At 50.6% G+C, this 22,290-nt stretch overlaps 1 protein-coding gene across 3 annotated transcripts in view; it reads left to right on the forward strand.

The window, feature by feature from the left end:
• The window catches only part of LOC101972115 (transmembrane protein 132B), a 318,135-nt gene that overhangs the window by 247,773 nt on the left and 48,072 nt on the right, over positions 1-22,290 (forward strand). The gene's annotated exons all lie outside the window — the stretch shown is intronic.

Here is a 22,290-nt window from a genome sequence, read left to right on the forward strand (position 1 = left end):
CCAGGTCGTGGAATGTGCTGGAAGTCTAGATGGTGCGTCAGCTTTTGTCTTTGCTACTGTGAAGTGAAGCCCTCTCCAGGGAAGCCGACCATGATGACACCAGAAATCCACTATGTTAAAACAATGCTCAGGAGATGGCTCAGGTTATTTTCTGACTACTGAGAGGCCACGGCCTGCAGTTTCAAACCCTGCTCCTGAGGAGGCGCCTTCTAAGCCAAGCACTGAGCAATGTGGAGGGGGTTCCTGGGGTGTGACAGGTGAGAGCTGAGAGGCCGGGAGGGCCTGGGTGCTTGGGAGTGGACAGGAGCATGGAGGAGTTGGGGGGCAGCAAGGATGGGGTCTGAGGGGCCTGTGGTCTTGTAGGGCCGGAGAAGGAGCTGGGTCTCCTTCTGTGAATGGTGGGGGGTCGCTGGAGGGCTTTGGCACTGGAGTGGCAGGCCCTGGTTTACGCTGAGCAGTGGGCGTGAGATGGCCAGCCACTGTGTGGCAGAGGGTTGGTAGGTTGGAGACCATTGCGAAGGTCCAGGCAGGATATAATGGCTCCCATCTGGAAGGGGGGTCACTGCTGAGATGGAGAGGTCCAGGGGTCACTTTCAGCCCGGAGCCCTGGGCTGGCCTCTCGGGTCACCCTGTGAGGAAATCACCTGGGGGTTCTGGGCTGCACTGTGGATTAGAAGTCTGGATACTCAGCTGCGTTTACTGCCATCAGAGGCCCCTGGAAAGTGGCCTCAGGACTAGGGAATGCTTGGCCCCAGGAAGGTTTCTGAGCGTCAATCACTTGACCTCAGCCACAGTTTTGGGACACGTCATTTTGCAGAGCTGACTCTGTGGCTGTTGTGATGTGTTGTCTGTCACCGTGGAGATGGATCATGCTTGTGTGCTAACAGGCAGAGTGTGGGGACAGCCGCGGGTGGCCGTCAGCCCAGCTCTGCTGTTGAGGAAGCGCAGGGTTCTCTGGCTGCCTGCTCTCTGCGGTCCCGGGATCCAGCCCCCTCAGGTCCTGCCTGTGATCCTGCGGCTCCCTGAGAAGCTGTTACTCCAGGGCCTCGTGACTAGGAGGCAGTTGTGCCTGCAGGACGAGAGCAGGGGAGAGCAGGGGGCAAGCACTGAGTAATGAGGAGGGGGTTCCTTTGGCGTGACGTGTGTGAGACCTGAGAGTCAGGGAGCATCTGGGGCGCTTGGGAGTGGAGCCCTGGCTGCCTTGGTCTGAAGGGACCCACGAGAAACACAGGTCTGATGGAGGCCACTTGGCTGGATGGGAGGGCAGGGGGATCTTATGTTTTGATTAGTCACTAGCTGATCGTGTGGGATCAAGCACATTGTTTAACACTCTTTTCATTTTGTCCTATGAAAATTCACATTCTGCTAAAAGTAAACCTTGTGACCATTGAGCAAACCCCTTCAAATACGCTAGTTGCTCGTCACTCACGGAGTCGGGACATGAGCAAGAGAGAAAACGAGCACCGGGAAGGGCACCGGGAAGGGCACCGTGAAGCCTCCTGGGCTGTGACGGGCAGGTCTGGGCACAGCTTCCTGGACTCCAGGTGCCCTGGGCAGGCACTCTGCAGGGGTGGTGGGTGGTCTGGGATCCTCCAGCAGAGGCTGCTGGGGGACAGGGCATGGCCTGGAGGGCAGGGGCTTCCCCCCATTTCCTGCACTCTCTCCACACGGCTCCCAGCAGCATGCAAATTCCCCCAGGTGCTACTGTCCAGGGACCAGCCCTGGCCACCTTGTGCAGCATCCCGAGGGCCCAGCCACACTTCCCGTGAGGCCTGGGCCTCAGCCTGAGCAGGGAGGGTACCCTTGCCCCTGGGGACTCTTCTCTGCTCCAGGGGTGGGCCTGCTCCTTCCATTTGTGACTCTTATATTACTTAAAGTCTTAAAAAGAATCCCAGTTGTCACCCACCTCTGACTGGTTATTGATTCTTATCCTAGGCTCTTCCTGACCAGACTGTAGGCTGACTGACGGTTACCAGGGGTGGTTATGCACTCACCTGCATATTGGCATGACCCTAGGGTGATATTATGGCCCCTCACCAACCCTTCTTGTCCATCTACCAGTTTAGTGAGTCTCCTGGACACTTCAGGCCCCCTTTCTAGTGATGCAAAACTATTTTCCTTGATGTCATCTGGGATTCACTCAGGGTGTCCTCTGGAAGATCTAGGTGGCTTAGCTGGTGGTTCCTGTCCTGTGGGGGGCTCCGAGTCCCCAGGGCAGCCCGTGTGAGTGGGTGTTCTTGAGCCTCGTCCCTAGATGTGAGTCCTTTCTGTGGATTTTTCCCAGTCAGTTCACGCGACAGCCCTGCGGTGCCTTGGTGCCCAACTCCAGTGCTGGGGGCTCGGAGAAGCACCTCAGAGGCAGGTCAGAGGTTGCAGGGACAGACGCCAAGTCCAGGGCTTCTGGTCCCCTCCCCCCCTCATTCTCTTCTCCCTGATCACTGCTCCTTGCTGAGCGCAGAGTGGAACCTCTTTTCTGTTCTCTACTCAAGCCTTGAGGAGATTGAGGCAGGCAAATAATTTGTTTTCAAAATATTTTTTTCTCATCGTGAAGTCTGTTAAAGGGAGACTTTCATAAAGAGGAAAATGAAAATACTACTTTCTCCTCCTGCCTGAGTCCCGTTTGGACACGTCTATTCCTGGGGTCTTCTGTGGGTCTGTCTTGTTTCTGACAAGGCGAGGGTCCTGTTGGACCTTCAACCTGCAGCTGCCGCCGTCCTCGGCCGTGGAAGCTGCTTGCGACTGCTGCAGGAGAGAGCCCTGGACACGGCGCTGGCCAGCTGGGCCTCAAGCCAGGGGTTCCCACCCTCCTCCTGGGACCAAGGCCCAGCACGGCACGTTCTTTTCACAGCCGCTGCTCAAAAGCAGAAGCCCAGGCAGGGAGCACGGGTCCCTTGTCTCTTCTTTTTCCCTCACGAGGGCAAATGGCCTCTTTGTGTGTCTCTCTCCCCCTCCTCCCTGCAAAGAGGAAGGAACCTCTCAGTTTGCCCCGAGTGTCCTGGGTAACAGCTGCCACCCCCGTGCCCTCCATGTGAATCCCCAGCTCCTTTAAAATGCTACCTGATAAAATGGCCTGGGGAGTTTTTTTTGCAGATGAATATGAGGAAAAAGTAATGATTGTGCGGTGAGGTCGTGGTGCTGTGTTTGTAGCTGCCTCGAGCTCCTGAGGAAATGTCAAACCTCCCCTGCTCCCCGCAGAATTGCCAATGAGGCAGAGGACAGCCCGGGCGCCTCCCTAGGGCTCCCATGGGCCTCTTCTCCTGTGGCTAGTTCAGTGGCCACTGTGCATGCCCAGATGTCTTCCCAGGCAAGAGAAGGGGGACCTGTGGCCTGAGGTTTGTCGAGGGGGAGGATAGAGCTGCCCTCTAGACAGAGCAGTGTCCCCAGTTCCCAAGTCAGTGCACAATTCAGTCCCATGGATGGGAGACCAGGAGTGACACACCCACAGACCCCTCCCCCACGCCCCATGCCCTGCCTGTGCCCTTCCCCACCCACACGGCTCCCTACTGTGCTCAGCTCACCTTTCCACGAATGTCACTCTCTCCTTTCTCTATAAGGTCTGGAGTGTCTGCTTTTTGGTTGATGAGGGTGAGCTTCTAGCTTGGAAACTTCATTGATTATTTTAATTAAAATTTCATTTTTGGTTTGGAACCTTAGATGTGTCAGTAGATGGAGCCACTATGATCCCTGTATGAAGGGCCAGAAGAGGGGCACAGGGCCATCATCCTCACTGTGGCAGAATCAGGTTCTGCTCCCACCAAGGAGCCTCCTAGCCTAAGGCAACCTTAACACACTCAGGACTGCTGAGTAAGGTTGCCCAGGCTGTGCACTGCACATGGCTGTCTAAGCAGTGCCACTCACATCCTTGACATTGCAGATTTGAGAACTTAGGGGGACAGCTATAAAGCAGACAGCAGGAGGCACCTTATCGTACCCGGGTCAGTAGACTGTGATGCTTTTCTGTGGGGCAGAAGTGTCACCATCTACTCATTTGCACAGGGTTCTGAGGTTTGCGTGTGGCCTCTTCACACAATCCCTGGAGGGAAGGTGTTGCTTCCTGCACGGCCCAGGGCAGCGATTCACTCAGCAGCATCTAACAAACGGAGGATCCTGGGGCAGACGCCAGCACCAGGGCTGGACCTGTGGGGTGCAGGAGTGATAGGGACAAGAGCCATCCCCACAGTGTGGGAGGGACAGCCATGCAAACTGCCCATGTGGTGGTGGGATGGTGGCCCTGAGCCCCGGCAAGCCTGGGTGTCCTGGGAGTGGACACAGCAGCCTGAGTAGGGCTTCCGGGCCCAGGAGGCTCTGCAGGGGTGAGGAGCCTGTGCCCTGGAGGTTGGTGTTGGGGTGGGGTGGTCTGCAGGAGGAGACCCACGGAGGCTGAGGCGTCCTGGGTGGAGGAGACATATCCAGGGAGTGGGCTGAGCTGATACTGAGCCCGGACTGTGCCAAGTTGTGTCCAGAGGAAGTGACTTCCCCTCATTCTCCATCAGCTTTCTGACCAGGCCAAGGGGGCATGGCACTTGCTTCTGCTGGGTTTTCCTCAACTTCCTAGACCAGTCACCAGCAGACTGAAATGATTGGTGTGACCAGCCACTCTCCCCGCACGTCTGTTAGCTAAGCAGGGACTGGTGAGGGTGCGCTGGTGGCCGAGTTTGTGTTTCCTGTACTCAGGGCACAAACAGGACACTCTGGTAACTGGAATTAATCTCGCCTTTTAGTGGAGGATGAGCAGCCCAGTAGCCAAGCCTGGGCAGGCAACAGCATCACTCTGTGTGAGTTACAGGTGGTCCTAGCTTTGCACAGGAGTGTGGAACCTAAAACGTGCCAGACGCAACCATGTGATCCAAGTTCTCAGTGGAGACAGAGGTGATTATTCTGTGGCCTTTAAAGAGCTTTGAAAGAACATTTAAAAAGCCATAGGATTTTAAAAGGAGTAGAACTAATTTTCTCTTAGTACGTTTTAATTAAAAGTGAGTAAGTGGGGAATTCGTGCTGCATTTCCTTGTGTAAAACGTGACAAAGTGGTTGCAGTGGCTCCTGCTTCTCCCATCTAGCACCTGCCTGGGTGGAATAGCTCTGTCCTGTGCACCGGGCTACATGGGCAGACTGCCATCCTCTTTTCTGAAGCCAAATCTGTACCCCAAGGCTGTTCAGTGGCCCCAAGGATTCCTGGCTGTGGCGTTTGGCCAGTGTCCTGCCTCTGACATCTTCTCGCTCCTTGTTCCCACACTTTCCTCAGCTGGGCAGAGGTCACCTCCTTAGGTTCCTCTGGCTGCAGATGCCCGGCCCTTGCATTGTGGTGGTGGCAGCATCTCCTTCCTTGGCTGCTCCCTCTGAGTCCCTCTACGTGTGGTTTCAATTGAGTTTTGCTGTTATCACCGAACACTTCTGTACGGTCCCCTTGTCTTCATGGCCAGCTCCACATTCTAGTTATTCTTGAATTCTTCCAGGTCACTTTATCACTGGGACACCAGGAGACAGCACCAGCCCATTTTGCTGAGTGTGAATTGAATAACAGACACACGGTGACCAGTCACCAGCAGACTGATATAATTAGTGTCACCAGCCACTCTCGCCGCACGTCTGTTGGCTAAGCAGAGACCGGTGAGTGGGGGCTGGTGGCTGAGTTTGTGCTTCCTGTGCTCAGGGCACAAACAGGACACTCTGGTAACTGGAAGCTGAGTTGTGACTTGAGGTCTGCTGTTGTTTAGTCTCACTGTGGTCACAAAGTCACGTGCACTGGAACCCTGCAGGGTGAGGGTACCTGCGTATGTGCTTTTAAGGTGAATTTATTGTAAGCAAATATTGACCTTTTCATTTATGGAAGAGCAAGCATCTCTTAAATGCAACCCCCCCACACACAGACATGAAGGAACATATATTTAAGTAGTTAAATAAAATTATATAAAACTGTGAGTCAATTTAAAGGAATATTAAATAATAGTAGTTTAGGTGATGGCTTACTGTGGCCAGAATTTCAAGGGCTGTGCACAGACCAGAGTTTTCTTTTTTTCCCTGAGTTTGGGGTGGGAGAGAGATTGTGGTCCTTAAAGTATTAGTTTCTCAAGAACCTTTCATGCTTTCCTCCCAAAACTGTGCCTGTGGGGACATCCTGGGCATATCCAGGTCCCAGCATCTGTGCCCCTTCTCTGAGCCACACAGGAAATATGGGAGTCTTCTGGTCACATTTCTTTGTGACATCATGACACAACAGCAGGCCAATATGCACAAGAGTAAATCGTTCCTTTCTTCATAGCATGTGCTATTTCATAGAATGAGCATGATTTGGGGTTTATAGATGCACACCTATGATTCCAGAGGCTGAGGAGGCTGGGACAGGAGGATCACAAGTTCAAGGCCAGCCTCAGTAACTTAGCAAGGCCCTAAGCAATTTAGCAAGATCCTGTCTCTAAATAAAACATAAAAAGGGCTCAGATGTTGCTCAGTGGTTAAGCGCCCCTGGGTCAATCCCTGGTACCAAAAAAAACTTCCAAAACAAAAAAACACACACCATTTGTCAGTGCCATCATTAAATGTTTAGATTATTTACTTTCCCTTCTTTCTTTCTTCCTATAATTTTTGCTGCAATAGTAGTATCACATGGCATTTTACAGAGGCCCTGACATTAGGATTAGATGTCCTGTGGTGGCCAGTCTTGAATGACATTGCCAGATTCATATGGCCACCAGCAGCAGGTGACAGTGTCCACCCTTCATCCTCACCAGTTTTGGAAGCTTGATTGAGGGAGGAGCTGGACCTCAGATAATAATGTCAGTTCCTGCCACAAATAGGGTTGGCTGGTCACCGCCACCAAAAGGTGTGTAGAAGGAGCTGACCTTGGTTCCTTATGAAGTCCCTGTCTGATGCTCTCAAATGCTCGCCCATGTGTCCTCTGCACACCTGGTGTCTGTGCAGAAAGCAGGTGCTGGGAAGCCCAAGGGGTGGCGGGCTGGGGAGGTCCCGAAGACTTCTGCACCCACCTCCCTCTGCTTGGAGCCAAGGCCAGGCCTGCCTGGCTGGGGCCTCCCTTCTGAGCACCAGGGGACAGAAGGGGCAATGGGTTGGTCTCCGAGAGCCTGGAGTGCGTTCAAGGGAACTGTGAGCCTACAGCGCCCTCCCTGCATCCTGCTGAAGTCCTCGGAGACAATAGTCCACTAATCCTACTATCGTTTTCCTGTCACCATCTGGATATTTTTATATGCCCCTCTCCTGACCGTGAATGAGCTCTTACCCATAAAATATGCTCTATAGTGCCATTTTACTGCTCCCAAGATGTCTGAAATTTGTCACGATTGGTTGTGGTGACAAAGATAATAATGTCAGTTCCCTTCACTCCTGAAACAATGCAGTCAGGACATCATAGGGACTTATTCAAAGTACTGAAACCACAGACAATGACAACAAAAAAATCCCTACCAACCAAGAATCTGTGTCCAGTGAAAAGAGTCTTCAAATCATTGAAAGCAAAGACCCAGGAGAGTTTCCTGGAGTTTATAACAAGTGGAAGTGAAATACACAGCAATGAACCCAGGTCCTTGGAAGGGACCTGCAGCCTGCATAGAGGAAACAGAGTCCCGTGACCACAGGGGCAGTGGGAAGGCGGTGGGGACACGCCTACTCGCCATAGGCCTCGTGGCACTGGGCTACCTGAAGATGGGCTTGAGAGAGTCTGTGTAGAAGTTAAAATAAGCCCCAGAGGATCAGTGTGGAACAGAGGAGGGTGGCCAAGAAGCCACAGGAAAGAGGTGTGGATACTCAACAGTTCATTTAAAAGAGCGACTGAATGGGTTGCGGGTGGGAAATGGAAAGATAAGTTTTCATCCAGATGTACCAATAATTACATTAAATGTAATTGTATCCAACCTGCAAAGTTCAATACACTTAAGCTCTGTTAATAGTTAAATACAATTAAGTGGTTGAATAAAATTAAAAATCAAGAATTGTCAGGATGGAAAACAAGGGAACACCCAACTATGTTATTAACAAGATACCACAAAATATGTTAAGCATAGTAAGACACAGATGGGTCAAAACTAAAGAATGAAAGAAGAACTACTTCTAACATGAATCATAAGTAATGAAGAGACAAATTAGTGTCAGACCACGGGATATTGCCAGAGATTATAAAGGAAAGTTTATCATGACAAAGGGGTTGAGTTCATCAAGAAAGCCTAATGATCCTAAATCTGTATGCACTCAAAAACAATCTTCAAAACACACAAAGAAAAATAATATAACTGAAATAGCAGTAAAGACATCTATAATTGTAGCTGGAGGTATAAGCACTCCTTCCTCCTCAATTGATAGAATAAATAGCCAGCCACTCAGGAAGGACCCATAGAACAAACTCACTCCAGGAAACTGAGATGAATCCACATCTACACACCAGTGTACACAGTGATGGCAGACTAGCTTCTCCTGTCAGGAGTGCTTGGGATCTCACCAAAGACAGCACACTGGGCCACAAAATCGGACTTAATAACTTTAAAAGGTTAAAAACTATTCAGAGTGTGTTCTTTGACTTACACAGAATTGAAAACCAGAAAGATAGCTGTAAAATCCCCCAACATTTGGTGATAAACCAGCATATTTCTAATTTACCCATGAGTTAAGAAGAAATTAAAAAGTCAAAATACTTTTTTTTCTGAAGGAAATCAAAACTGCAGCATGTCAAAATTATCAGTACTTATACTCCTAAAATGTATAATAAAATTTCAAAATATAATTGAGATTTTAGAGACATCATAAAAAAGAAATATACCATGTTCATAGACACTTTTTTTCCTCTTGAATTGACCTACTGGATCATTACACCAGAAAAAATCTCAGTAAGGGTTTTTTTAGAAACTGACAAGCTAATTTGGCAATTTGTACAAGGCCTACCAACCTGGAAGGTATGAAACAATTTTGAAAAATGAGAACAAATATTGAGGATGTCTAGTTTGCTTCAGTGATCAAGATTACATGGTATTGGCATACGATAGGCAGAGCTCACTGGATCAAACCAGTGATGAGAAATAGAACCCCTCTTCTCCATAGTCACTTGTTTGACTCTGAAAGCACCAAGATTAATTAATGGAGAAAGGATTTCGTCTCTAACAAATCATTCCAGATTGACATTCATATGAACAAAATGAGCTCTGACTCTTATTTCTCACTGTAGACATTAAACTAACTCAAAATGGCTCATAGCCCCAGCTATAAAACCTAATACCCTAAATAATGTGAGAGAAAACAATAGGAAATCTTTCTGACCTTGGAGTGGCCAAAGGTTCTTATTTGGTATTCAAAAACAAACAATTTTTAAAAATCGCAAAACAGAAAAACCAAAACCAAACACAAACCTTAAATAAAAATCTGACTTTAAGTAGCATTGGAACATGAATCAGCACTAACAACGTTTACTCCTCTGAATCTACATACAGTTAAGGAAAAAACATGTAAGATATGGACCAGAAGAAATGCTAACCAGACGAGTCTAACAAGGGAGCTGTCTGTTCCAAGATGCTATCAGGTTAATTAATAGGGAGATAAACCATCAGTTGAAGGGGGGTAAAGAGTCAAATAAAAGCTTCACAAAAATCAAGATCTGCGGGAGACCAACAGAGTGAAGTTGGACGTCAGCCTGGTGCTCATCATCAGAGCGATGCACCTTAAGACAGCTGCAGTCCCACTGCCTGCCACTAGGGGTAGCGAGTGGACCACAGCCAGCGCTGGGGCGCCTGCGCATGACCAGACCTGGTGTCCTTCCTGGTCACGGCATCACAGGCGTGGGACACAGTGTTGCAATTGCTTATGATGCTAAACACAGCCTGCCTATGTGACCCGGTGGCTCCACACAAATGCTCCGTGATCATCAGCGTCAGGAGTTTGAGAGAGTCCAGCTGTGGTCAGCTGATGGTGCACGAATGAGGTGAAGCAGGTCCCTGCAGTGGGCCACTCCCCAGCAATGAGGAGACCCAGACCCAATACATGCCCCAACTCTGAGAAAACTTGAGAGGACATTCTAGGACCCACACATCTAATTCATGGACAGAAAGGAAACTGTTTTTGCTGGGAGCAGGGGTGAGGGCCATTTGACTAGGCAGGGGCAGGAGGAGCCTTGTAGGATGCAAGTCCAGCTTTCCCACAGTGTCCATGGGGCCCTGGTTCCCGGCCCCTGCAGATACCAAGACCCCCAGATGCTCAGTTCCTCATGTGAAGTGGCACCAAGTGTGCCCCCACCCTCTGTGACCCTCCCGCTTTCAATCATCCTAGGTCACTTAAATGCCCATCGCAACCTAAATGCCATTTGAACACCTGTTAGGCTGTGCTATTTATGGACTAATGACAAGAGGAAGGTCTGTCATGTTCAGTACAGACACAGTGTTTGTGGGATTTTTTTGACCCGGGATTGGTTGGCCCCAGGGCTGGGAACAGTCAGGCACAAAGGGCCAACTGTGTTCTCTACTGAGTTGTCATAGTGGTTACGTGTGTCTGTGTACTTGTCAAAAAGCATTAAGCGGATGTGATCTTAAAACAGGTACATTTCATTGTGCGCAAATTATACTCCCCAAAAGCTGGTAGAAAAATAAACGATGTGACATTTTGGTTGAAGGCAAGTGGATCTTAAAATGTGCCCCAGGCTACCTGCACTAGTAAGATTCTTGAGAATCGTGCTGAAACAGAGCAGGGGGCGGATTCTCCTCTGATGTGTCCTTAAAATAAGAAATGCAGGTGACAATGTGGGTGTGGGGCAGGGAGCCATAAACTGATGAGGCCTCTGGAGAAGAGACAAGTCATCTGCAAACTGGGAAAGTCAGGATACCTGAAAACAGCCACTGCCCACCTGCCATCCTGGACGTCTGCTGACAAGTGTCCCCCTGTATTTTGGAGGTGAAGTCTAATGCATCTCCAGCTCATCCAAAAACCTGTTTCAGCCAGGAACCAAGAGGCTGCCGACCCATCAACCTGATCTAAGCTGCCCCATGGGTTTTATTCCCGCCGGTGTCGCCGTTGTCTCAGGGTTTTCCTATACCTCCACCTGGCCCTCACTTCACAGAGTGACTCCTTTTTGACATTCTTGATCTTTTGTCCTGTTGCTATGTGACTATAGGAGCTTGAGCTGCATCTGAGGTTGGCTGGCTTTGTTCCAGCAGCTGTGAGGCCTCAGAGAAGGTTCTCTTGGCCTTTTCCCCCTAAGTGTAGATCATGATCACAAAACGGCTGCTGCACAGGTAGACACACTGTATCTACAGACTCACGGTGTCTCTGTTCCTGACCATAAGAAAGGTAAAGGAATAATGGCCTTTTCTTTATCAGGAGTCGACTCAAACGCATTACGTATGCCACATTCTCAGCACGAAGTACTGTGTTGCCATAAACACACGTGCAGCCTCCCACAGAGACGTTCATCTCCCCATGCATATATATGCAAAGACGTATGTCATCTTTATTTTCAGTCCTGTATTTCCATCCCTGTACCTTAGAAGACCTTCTTAGTGGTCCTCTTAGCACATGTACTTGGGGTTGAAGCTCCGCCTGCCCCTGGATGAATCGTTTATCCAGGAGACTTAAGTCTCTGAGAATGATTTAAACCAATCCAACTTATCTCCTGGGGTTGGCAGAGGGAAAACCCTCCCAGAGATCAAGGTCTTTCTAACATCTGAACAAAATGGGTCTTGGTAGCATGAAAAGGGGAAGATGGATATTGGGAGGCAACACGAGGATCCGTTGCATGTGCTCGGTCTACCTACCTACCTTAAATCAGAGGCCAGCGCAGCCATGCTTTCTTTGGACAGGATGCATTTAGCTGAGAATGCAGCATTTTGTTTGAGGTTCGGCTTGAATTCATTCATTCATTCCGTGAGTGTTAGCTGAGCACTTACTACATGATGGAAACTGAGGATGCTGCAGAGAGTGAATTGCTAAATAAGTAACCTCAGAACTTCGTATGAGTGATGTGGAGGGGAAGAAACCAGGGCGGCGGTTGGGACAGTGATGGACTGTTTGGTTCATTAATTCAGGAGTTTTGGTCAGAGACCAGAACTTGGGGTGGTGTTTGAGCAGATCCTGAGAAGGACCAGGCTCTGGGAAGAGCTGGCAGGTAAGGGGATGAGGAGAGGGGCAGGCTCACCCTGAGAAGACCCTGTGGAAGTGTCTTCAGGTGGTGTCTTCTGTGGGCTCTGGTCTCTGGGGTAAGCAGGCTGTTCATGGGCAGGACCCTTTGGCCAGCCCCTCGCCTGTTCTAGGAGTGTCCCTTCCCACTTGCCCCTGGAGGTGACACATGGAGACAGTGTCCCTGTCCTTTCCACAGGCCTCAGAGCGGGCGTCAGAGGCCGTCACAGGACGTGTGTGTACTAGGTGACTCAGGCTATGCCACCTGAAACTCCGTGGCCGGTGCAGTTTTCTTCCCCCACGTAGGAAGGGGCTAGAGATTTCTGCGCTGAGAACTCAGATTTCTCACCGGAAGTCTGTAAAGTCAAAGGACAAAACTAGAAAATCTTCCCCGAGGCATAACTGACACCCATGAGGACCATGTTAGTTTTCCAGAGTCAGAAACCAGTCAAGGGAGGCTGGCCTGGGAGCACCCGGGCGGGAGGATCCGGCATCAGAGTCCTGGGCTTCTCTCTCACTGCAGGGCTGACATGAACTCAGGGTACAGCGAACCTCCTAACGTAGACTTTTGTAGCAGGGAAAATGGAGGCACACAGTCCAGGTGACAGAGAAAGCCTTTGTGCCATCTCCTAATGCAGACTTTATTCATCCACCTGACAAAGGGCTCTGCAAGTAGCTGCATTTACAGGGACGGTATTAGACGAGCCTCTTCCTCTGTACTACAGGGTGTCAGCGTTAGAGGCAAAGGGTGTTCGTTCTGAGGCATTTTAGATCAAGAAGACGAGTCTCATCAATTGATCTATTAATCAAGCTGTCGGTGGATACACCCACACACCTGCCCGGCTGCCCCCAGCACCCACTGACCCTGTGCTTGTTCCAAGGCAGAGGGCCAATGGACCACACTGATGGTCCCTGCCCCTCAGCCTGCCAAGGGAGGGGCTATCAGGACAAATACACCTGTATTAATCTCGGAGGAGGACACATGATTGGGGGAATAAAAGGTGGTGGAGTGTCAGGTTCTAGGAGAGGGTGCTGTGGACTCTTATGTGATCAAATCGAGTGTTTGAGAAAACAGTCCCTTACCCAAGTGTACAGGTTAGTGGAGGGCCCAGGATTCCATGTTGGAAAGTGGGAGTTCTAAGAAAAGAGGGGGGAGGATCAGTGGAGTAGAGGAAGGGGGCTGAGGAGGGGAAGGAGGGACAGGAAAGGGAGGACTGTGGAATGACACAGGCCAAATGATGCTAGACACATACGAGTGTCCCCTGTGGATCTCACTTTATCTATACAACAGAGATTAAGGAAAACACATGAAGGCCAGCAGAGAAAGGGGACAGGAGGGACAAGGGGCAGAGACGAGGAGGCACTGGGGACTGAAGCAGAGCAAGGACGTCAGGAGGACCCACCACTGAGCGAGACTGTCATGCACTAACGAAAATGTGAAGAGGGCCACCCGGAGTCTCCCCGCCACATGGCATGGTGTGGGTGCTGTGATTGTGTACACAATCTTTCCAAGCTCTGCTTTAAATAAGTAATAAGAAAAATATCCCAGGAGGAATAAGCACCCAGAAGAGAGAAGAGGGGCTCTTGACTGGGCGGCTTCATCACCACTCTGTTCTCTCTGAGTCTCAGCCTCTTCCTCTGTGTGGGGGGGATGGCCGCACCTTCCTGCTGGCCCCCCGGGTGCCGTGACTCTGCTGTTGCAGCTGATGTGAGGAAGGGTGTGCGGGGGTCATGAGTCACAGCTGCTCTCAGGAGGGAGAGGCGTGCAGGTGCTGGACAAGCTGGCCATGCAAATAGGTGTGGTGGCCTGCAGGCGTCCTTACCCACAGGAGGGCTGGCCGGTCTCTGATTGAGACTGACATCCTGTGTTGGTCATCTGGAGCTACCTCAGCAAAGCATCACCGAGGAGGTGTCTGCACAGCAGGAAATTATTCCTCTCTATTACCAAGGCTGCAGTCCAAGGTCAAGGTGCTGGTGAGGGAGGTTTGGTCACAAGCCCTTCTTCAGGCTCCAGGACAGCTACCGTCTGGCTGTGTGCTCTTGTGGCTTCTCCGTGGTCTCTTCTTCTAAGGACACTAAATTGGCCCCACCTTTGTGACCTTAATCAACCTATTTACTTCCTCAAAGGCCTCATCTCCAAAGTCTCCACAGTTGAGGGTTAGAACTTCAACATTGGAATCAGGGGTGCAAATATCCACACTGATGGGGAATTCCACCTGAATTAGGCAGTGACTGAGTGTGGCCCAGCCCTTATGCAGAGGGCTTCCAAGCCTACCTGGACATTTGAGAAGAGACAGGAGCAGATGGTCAGTTCCTTCTCGGGGGAGCTGTTGGGCCACCGTCCTAACTTTAGATGGCAGCCCTGCCAGGTTTCTAGGTTTCACCCTAAGTTAGACCAGCTGAGAGGGTCATGCTGGCACCCCTCAGGGCTTTGGGTCAGGGCCCAGGTAGTCAGTAGGAGTTGCAGAAAGCCCCATCTTATTGGACCAGGTGGGGTCATGTGCTAGACCTTGAACCAATCACTGGGGCCAGAGGAATGCTGGATAATGGTTGGTTGTCAGCTGGTGCCCTGGAAGCACTTCTGCCGGAGGGGTGGGCTCAGCCCCAGCCAGGAGAACATGGCCTGAGAGGGGTCAGGGGTCAAGTTCCCCAGTGCCCCAAGCAGATGAGGGGCCAGATTTTTCTTGTCCTTAGATATAGCCAGTGCCCATCTTCTTGAAATAATAGGCCACTCTGTCTTCTCTCTCGGTTTTTTTTTTTGATCCTTTAGAAATGATTTCCAAAGTCTGTGATGACAAATCAATGTACAAATTGGATAAACACTGGGCACCCGTGAACAGCACACTAAATTACGGGGTTCAGGATGTCTCTTTGCTGCTGTTCCGCTTCACCTGCATTCCCAACAGCAAACACAGCTCCTTAATTTGCAGTATTCAGGGCATAGATTTTTTTCTTTGTCTAGTAACAGGATTAGCTCAAATCAAATATCCAAAATAGCTCATCTGTCCCCTCGCCTTCGAAAGGAGCTTATTTGGGGAGCAGCAACCCAGAAGGAAATCATTGAACCACACTTGGCTTCCTACTCTCACGGAGCCACAAACCCTCTCACCCTCAACTTCAGGGGGAGGTAGGCAGAGCCACCAGCCACCCCACCCAGCATCCATACTGCTTCCTGGCCCATGGGTGGTCTGAGCAGGGTGTCATCAAACAGCTGTCTCAGACCCCAGGGTCTGCCAGGGGCATGTTGTAGAGACCCGTGTGCCATTGATGAGGTTGGACAGAGTAACTTCCTGGGGACAGCTATGTTAACACTCCTGTTTCCCAGAGATAGCCAACCCCTGTTTCCTGGGTTGATTCTTTGAAAACAAAAAGTGAGACCTGGGCAAGCTTTCAGGGTGTACAGATGACTGAAGCTTGTGATTTCATCTTCACATGAGGAGGTCCAGTTAATAGGCAGTTGCTTGTTTTGCAAACCGAATTTTGAATTTGATAGGAAAATATGCAAATGCCACACTAATTTCCCCAAAGTATGGAGCAACTTTTTTTTTTTTTTTTAAGAAAGAGAAAGATTGGACTTTCAATTCAGGAAGAGCCACGTGATTGTCACTATTTTTTGTCTTCCTAACAAGGTGAAGGTCAAGGTTTGTCATTTTGTGCCTTGCTTTAAATACTCCAGAAAACCAAGCCCCACAATGGCTCCCCCAAAAGGTATGTCCCCCTGGTACCTGCGAATGGGAACATACTTGGAAACGGAGGCTCTCAGTCAGGGAATCTGAGAAGATCCCATCCTGGACTTCTCCAGCAGCCACTGTCGTTAAGAGCAAAGGGACAGCTGGGATAGCCAGAGGAGAAGCCCAGGCCAAAGGCCACGTGGAGATGAGGTGGGGATTGGCCATGTGCCCCCCCAGGCCAAGGCGCTCCAGAAGCCACCAACACGGAGAGACTGAGCCTTCTTTCTGGGTGATTGTGGCCCAGCTGGTACCCCAGCCTTTCAAGATAGTTTCTGTCATTTTAAGTCACTAAGATTGTGGCCACTTGCTATGCCTCCCAGGGACACTGATAATACAAGCCCACTCATGTGCTTCAAGACTCGGATGAAGAAAGGATACAGTTGGATTTGATATAATTCAGCTGTGGAGACAAAAATAGGTCTGCTGCCTGTGTTTCGTGAACTTGAGTCCTGAAACCCTTTTCTCAATGCCGGGGCACACGGTAGACCACTTAGTTTGAATTATAATAATGTGGCAAACTGCTTATTTTAGATATTAATACTTAGGTCTAGTAAGGAAAAGGTGCTGCATGATTTATCAAACGGATTGGAAGGATGGCTTCAATACTGACACCGCACATTTGGTCTTGCCAGGATCAATGTGGAAAAAAAACATGGAGACGAGCCTGTAATTTTCATCGAGTTCTGCTTCTTGCTACCTTCTCTCAGCTCCTCCCAAGATAGAAATTCTAAAATGCTGTGAGTGGAAAAAGTGGGACAGTCTTCTGTCAGGTTCGCCCCTTAGGATCTGCAGCCTTCTCTGTTGACAGATAGATCGTTCATGACAGTTCTTAATTAGCCAGACTCTTCTGAGGTGGCGCTTGGTTTTGAAGGGAGTTGGCGAGGCCCAGGAGGGAGGGCTGGGGAGATTTCTGTGGCCTGCCTTCCCCTCCCTCTCCCACTCAGACTCCGCGCTCACACATTGTGGTGTTCATTAGTTTGTTCAAACACTCTAAAGTTTACAGGCTTGTGCTAGGCTCCAGGAAACCAAAAGTATACACAAAACCACACCCAAGACAGCCAGGTGATGGGTGTCCCAGGAGGAGGCATTTATAAGGCACTTTGGGGACATAGTCAGTGGAGGAAGCACCTTGTCTGCCTGGGAGAAATTGTCAGTCAGGAAGGCCACACGAGGAGGCCGGGCCTTTGAGAGTCTGGAAAGATGGGTGGAGAAAAGTTGTGATGGGAGTCGTGAAACCAGCGACCCTTCGGAGCAGCTACCCAGGGCCTGGCAGGTCCTGGTCCTACCTGCATCACTCACATGAACACTCAGTCCACTTTAGAGGCCCAGTGACCGACCAACTCTTATGGATAAGGAAACTGAATCAGAGTAAGTCTGGGTGACAGTCCTAAGTGGCAGAGCAGGACATGGACCAGGGCCACCCTGAGCCACTGTGCCACCTGCTGGCTCCTGCAGGAGGAGGAGCACTGTGGGGAAGGAGAGCCCAGGTGTGCTCAGGAGAGGCCAGCCAGGGTTGATCCTCCTAGGGTCAGTATGGGATGCTGGCACTCCGCCACGAGAGAAGAGCTGGCCCCCAGGACCACAGTGGCTCCTCCAGGTGGGGTGAGAGGTGGACCTGCCACTGGCCAGTGAACTGGTGGGTCCTCTTCCCTCCCCTCCCCCTTGTGTTTCCCTTGCTTCTGGTTCTTTCCTGCCTTCAGAACAAGGGTTTGCTGGGAGCAGATGCTGGAGTCCAGTGAGGAACCAGCAGGCATCGAGGTGGAGTTTTTCATCACACAGTAAGATCCGTCACTTCTCTGGTTCCCTGTGCCTTATGGCCATTGGACCAATTCTGGTATACGTCCATCGATGGAAGCAGAAGTTGTGAATCACTTTCAGTGATACGGGCAGATTAAAGAGACAGGCAAACAGGTCAGATAATTTCCAAATTGTGGCAAGTCTGATGACTAAAGCAGGTGACATGGAGAACTAATGGAGAGCGGGGCGGGCTGAGAAAGACCTCTCTGAAGACTAACAAGATGCAGAGATTTGCCTCACATCTGGCTCCACGTCTCTGGTTGCTCCAGGTGCTGCTGTGGGTTTTCTTAGGGAGCACAACTGCCCAGGGGTGAGGCAGCCCCAGGCTGTGGGCCCTGGTAGCAGGTGCAGCGCTCAGTCTTCCTCCCTTGGTTGAGATCTTGAGCCTCTGTGTTCTCATCTGTAAAATCAGAGCTCTGGCTCCTCCCCACAGACTTGTTTGTGGATTATGTGCATAAAGCCTGGGAGACATACGCGGCGCCCATGGTCCTCCATATGCGTCCGAGTGCTCTGTCCTGATCCTTTCCACTCGCGTACCCGATAGCCCCCGAGTGTTTGCTCAACAGCTGGCTTTTTAGATCAGCTGCTTCCCACCAGGAGACCTCAGGACATAGAGTGTTGAGTCCTTACTGGACCTCCCTGGCTGAGGGGCACTCTGTCTGGTGTCCCTGTGCTGTCAGGTGCTGCTCCATGCTAGGCCCCGTTCAGCCACGTCAGCCTAACCTCCGCAGGACACAGCGGTCAGCGGGCTGACCTGGGACAGCCGGTCCACACACCCGCCTCTCGGCTTCTCTAGAGCAGAAGGCCTCTGGCTTTCGAGGTCCCAGTCTCCTGGTGGGCTTCTCCTCGGTGCCTCTTTCTGTCTTTCTGCCTGCAAGCCCGGTTGGTCTGCCTCCCCTGGTGGCTCTGCTAGCTCTCTGGATTTGTCCCCTCCAGTTTGTCCAGGTCCCTTTGTCCTTTCCCATTTTGTCTCACTCCATCTCTCTCTCTGTCTTTTCCTCTCTCTCTTTAGGACCGTACTTGCTTGCCCATCATCTCCCTCTCCCTCCATCTTCCCTCCCTCCTTCCTCGTTCCTTCTTGCTCTACTCTTCCACCTCTCTCACCTGCCCTCTCTTCCGTTCCAAACCATGGATCCGTCCACCCACCCACCCACCCATCCAGTGGCCTAATTGAAGGATGGACAATGAGTGGAGCCTCCTTCCAGGGCTCTCCCTGCTCCCTGCAGTCACCAAGCCCCTGCCAGTTCACAGCACTATCAGGGAGTTCATTCATATTCAAGTAAAGCTATCCCTGCAAGCCCAGGTCTCAGCAGCACTAAGTGTATCCTCACTGGTGCCCTCAGCCCATGTTTTGGGTTACAATGGAGCAGATGCCATTTGCTTGCTAGCCTGGTGGCAACTGGAAATTGTTTTAAATTTGAATTCAGTTCAAACTGGATGAGAGTTTTTTCAGACAAGAGAGAAATAGTCGACAGGTTACACTGGCGTTAGCGGCCTGCCCATCGAGGGGAAGGAGAGAAGGCACAGGTGGCTGCTGTCAGTGTTGGAGCTGGTGTGGGCTGCACAGGACCCACAGAGGTGGAGTGGAGGAGGAAGCAGGCTGGGAGCAGGGCAGAGCCAGCCTCCATGGTCCTGCGCTTCTCTGGCTCCTGTGCCCCATCTCTGTGGCGGTCGGTCTTGGTCTCTGGGGCTCACGGTTCTCTCTCACCCTCCCTGTTCTGTCCAGCTTGGCTAACGGTGCCTGTGGGAGCCTCTGCTCTTCCGCTCTGGCCCAGGTTGGATGTTACTGCTCACTTTACAGAAGAGAGGATTGCTGGCCTGGGGCCACTAGGAAGTCTGTGGCGCAGACAGATCTCCTGGCTGTAAATCGAGGGCCGTCCGTGTCGACCCGGCCTGCTCTCCTGCCACGGGTGTGGGGCCTACAGGGAAGGGTGCAGGATCCCGTGTCCATCTCCAGCTGGTCAAGTGAAGCATTTGAGAAACTGAGGACATCGTGACTTTAGTATCATTTTGGAAAGTTGGAGCCTTGGGGTGCAGCTCCTCTGTCTCCCCCACCAGGACTCAGGGAGGACACTGGCATGGTTGAGCCCTTGGGGAAGGATGACTCTGGTGAGAGCAGAAACCAGGTAGGACCCATGGAAGCTGCTCTGCAGGTGAATTCTTGACAAGGACATGACATGTCCTGGAATCCAAAGGCTGCGAAGGGCCACCTGCCTGAGCTCTGCAGGAAGCCTGCTCCCTGCCAGTGTTTCACCCACCTCTCCACCTCCCGCCTTGGCCACTCTGCTGGGAGGAAATGCCCAGCAACTGCCCTTTAGTTAATGTCTTTCTTTCTGGAAAGGAGTCAGAGAGGCTGAGATCTCTTCATCCCCATTCCACATGCTTTATCTGGACCAATCGATGATGACTGGTGGGGGACAAGTCCATTTTGTATAAAATGGTGACTTGGCACCTCATCACCATTCCCAAGGTGATGGGAGTGAGGAGGAGGGAGGTTTCCAATGGATGGTCCCCCTGTCACGTTGGGCAGTTTTACCAGGGTTCAGTATTTGGTGTCTTGTTCTACCTCGGGCAGTGTGTGTGTGGGGGGGCAGTGGAAAGAAAGAAGTATGGTCCTTGTTGCCGTAGTTCAGAGCTGTGGCTTTAAGGGTCCAGGACCTGCCCTTGCCCACTCCCTGCCAGTGCAGGGGCTGCAGGGACTGGGCTATTTATGCTGGACTAGCAGCCACCCTGCTGGTGACCTCTTCTCACACCAGCTAGGGAGACTCACCCGTAGCTACTGGGGTGGAAACGCCCACCTTGGACTCTGGTGAGCAGCTGGGAGCTCCTTTCAGGGCTGGGCCTTCCCTCCACAGCTGCCAGCTGGGGCCTAGGACAGCACATAAGAGCCCCTCCTGACCCTCTGTGTTCCAGTCTATTAGGAATACCTTTCTTTGTGTTATTCAAGAACTCATAAAGAGCTGAATTTTGCAATCTCTTACTGCATTGTGTATAATAAATTATCTGAATCTAAAAATATCCCTTGAGTGCGTTGGGGAGGGGAGAAGGGCTGTTTCAGAGTTACATAATGCACAACAGTGGGACTGAAATCCTTCATTTAAATTGAAGTCAGTGTCTTTGCTCCTCTCTAGGTGAAGTTCACATCGCCTTGCAGCTGTCAGAATGAGTCTGGGTGTCTGCCACCTGAGTGTGGTCAGATTAGATTCCTGCCTAAAGGCCAGTGTTCTTGGGCCAGGGACCTGGGTGTGTAGGTGGCCAGATCTCAGGGCTGTGGTCCAGAACCACAGGCTGGGGGAGGAACTGGGGGGAGCACATGAAAGCCACCCAAGGCCATGGTAGGGGTCTCTGGGGACACTTGACTGCAACTAAAAAGTAAGGTTCACATGCATGTGAACCATCTTTGTAGAGGTTTTAAAATTTAAAATCTCTATAAATCTACCTTTGATCCTTCAAGCTTTCTTTTGAGTTAGGCAAAGGAGTGGATGGCAAGGTCCATTGCACAGGCGAGGAGCTGAGCAGGCTCGCAGGGTGGCTGGCCAGGTGGTGGCTTCTATGACAGATCACATGCGCTCCCATCCTAGCTCATTACTTAGCAGCAGTGTGATTCTGGTAAAATGGGGATACAACTAGTAACCCTTCAATAGCGGTGTTGCAATAGCCATGTTGCAATAGTGATGTTTGAGGATGAAGTAAGATGTTAATAACAACTGTTAAAATGTATCAGGCACTTACAAGGTCCCAGGCAGTTTTTGGTGCTTTATCAGGTATTGATACGTATCATTCTCTGTATTATAAACACACATTATTATGAATAGTAAGTGCATATAAATCATTCGGCCCATGCCTATCACTTATGTAAAGGTTTAAGATAAATTAATTGTCATTAGTCATGTTTGTTAGGTGACTTATATTCTGAATTATTATGCATTTGTTCATCAGTTCATCTTTAATTAATTTTTGTTTTGTTTTGGTGGTGCTGAGTATCGAACCTGGGGCCCTGTGCATGCAAAGCCAGCTCTCTACCACCTGAGCCACAGCCCAGCCCCATCAGTTCATCTTTGTTGTATTTTCTTTTGGTTCTTTTGATTGTATCTGTGGGCCCGAAAATGGATTTCCCAAATATCTTTGTTAAAAATCCCCCAATATCAATATTCTGTCTCTCAACATAAACACCTAATATTATTTTAATGACGTGTTCAAGAGTAAGTTACACATGTGAGGTAACTTTGTAAATACTTTGGTGTGAATTTCCCCAGAATCCTTAAAAAGGAAGAGTGAAATCTTAAAATCTGGATTTTCCCATCCCTGGGCTTTATTCTTATTCTTGGCCCACTAGTGTCCATTGTACCAACCAACCAACCAACCAACTCCGGAATTGTGAGTTGTGTCTGCGCCCCTTGATCTGGAAGGGTTCCCTGTTTCTCTGTCCTTAGACCAGGATGCACTGGAGGGTACCGAGCAGTCACTGTGCAGTCCAGGCTGGCCTGGCCCTTGTTCCTCTCCAGCCTCACCTCTCCTCCTCTGCGAGACACGGGGTCTGTTCACATGTCACTAGTGATGTCACTGATGGCCTGGAGCGGCTGGTGTGTGCAGCGTCCGCACCACACAGCTGCCGTTTCTCCTCTTTGAAGTGAGCGCGTCTCCTGCACACAGGGCCTTTGCG

Source organism: Ictidomys tridecemlineatus, chromosome 2 (assembly GCF_052094955.1).
Source record: "Ictidomys tridecemlineatus isolate mIctTri1 chromosome 2, mIctTri1.hap1, whole genome shotgun sequence".
In the NCBI taxonomy this organism is placed as follows: domain Eukaryota; kingdom Metazoa; phylum Chordata; class Mammalia; order Rodentia; family Sciuridae; genus Ictidomys; species Ictidomys tridecemlineatus.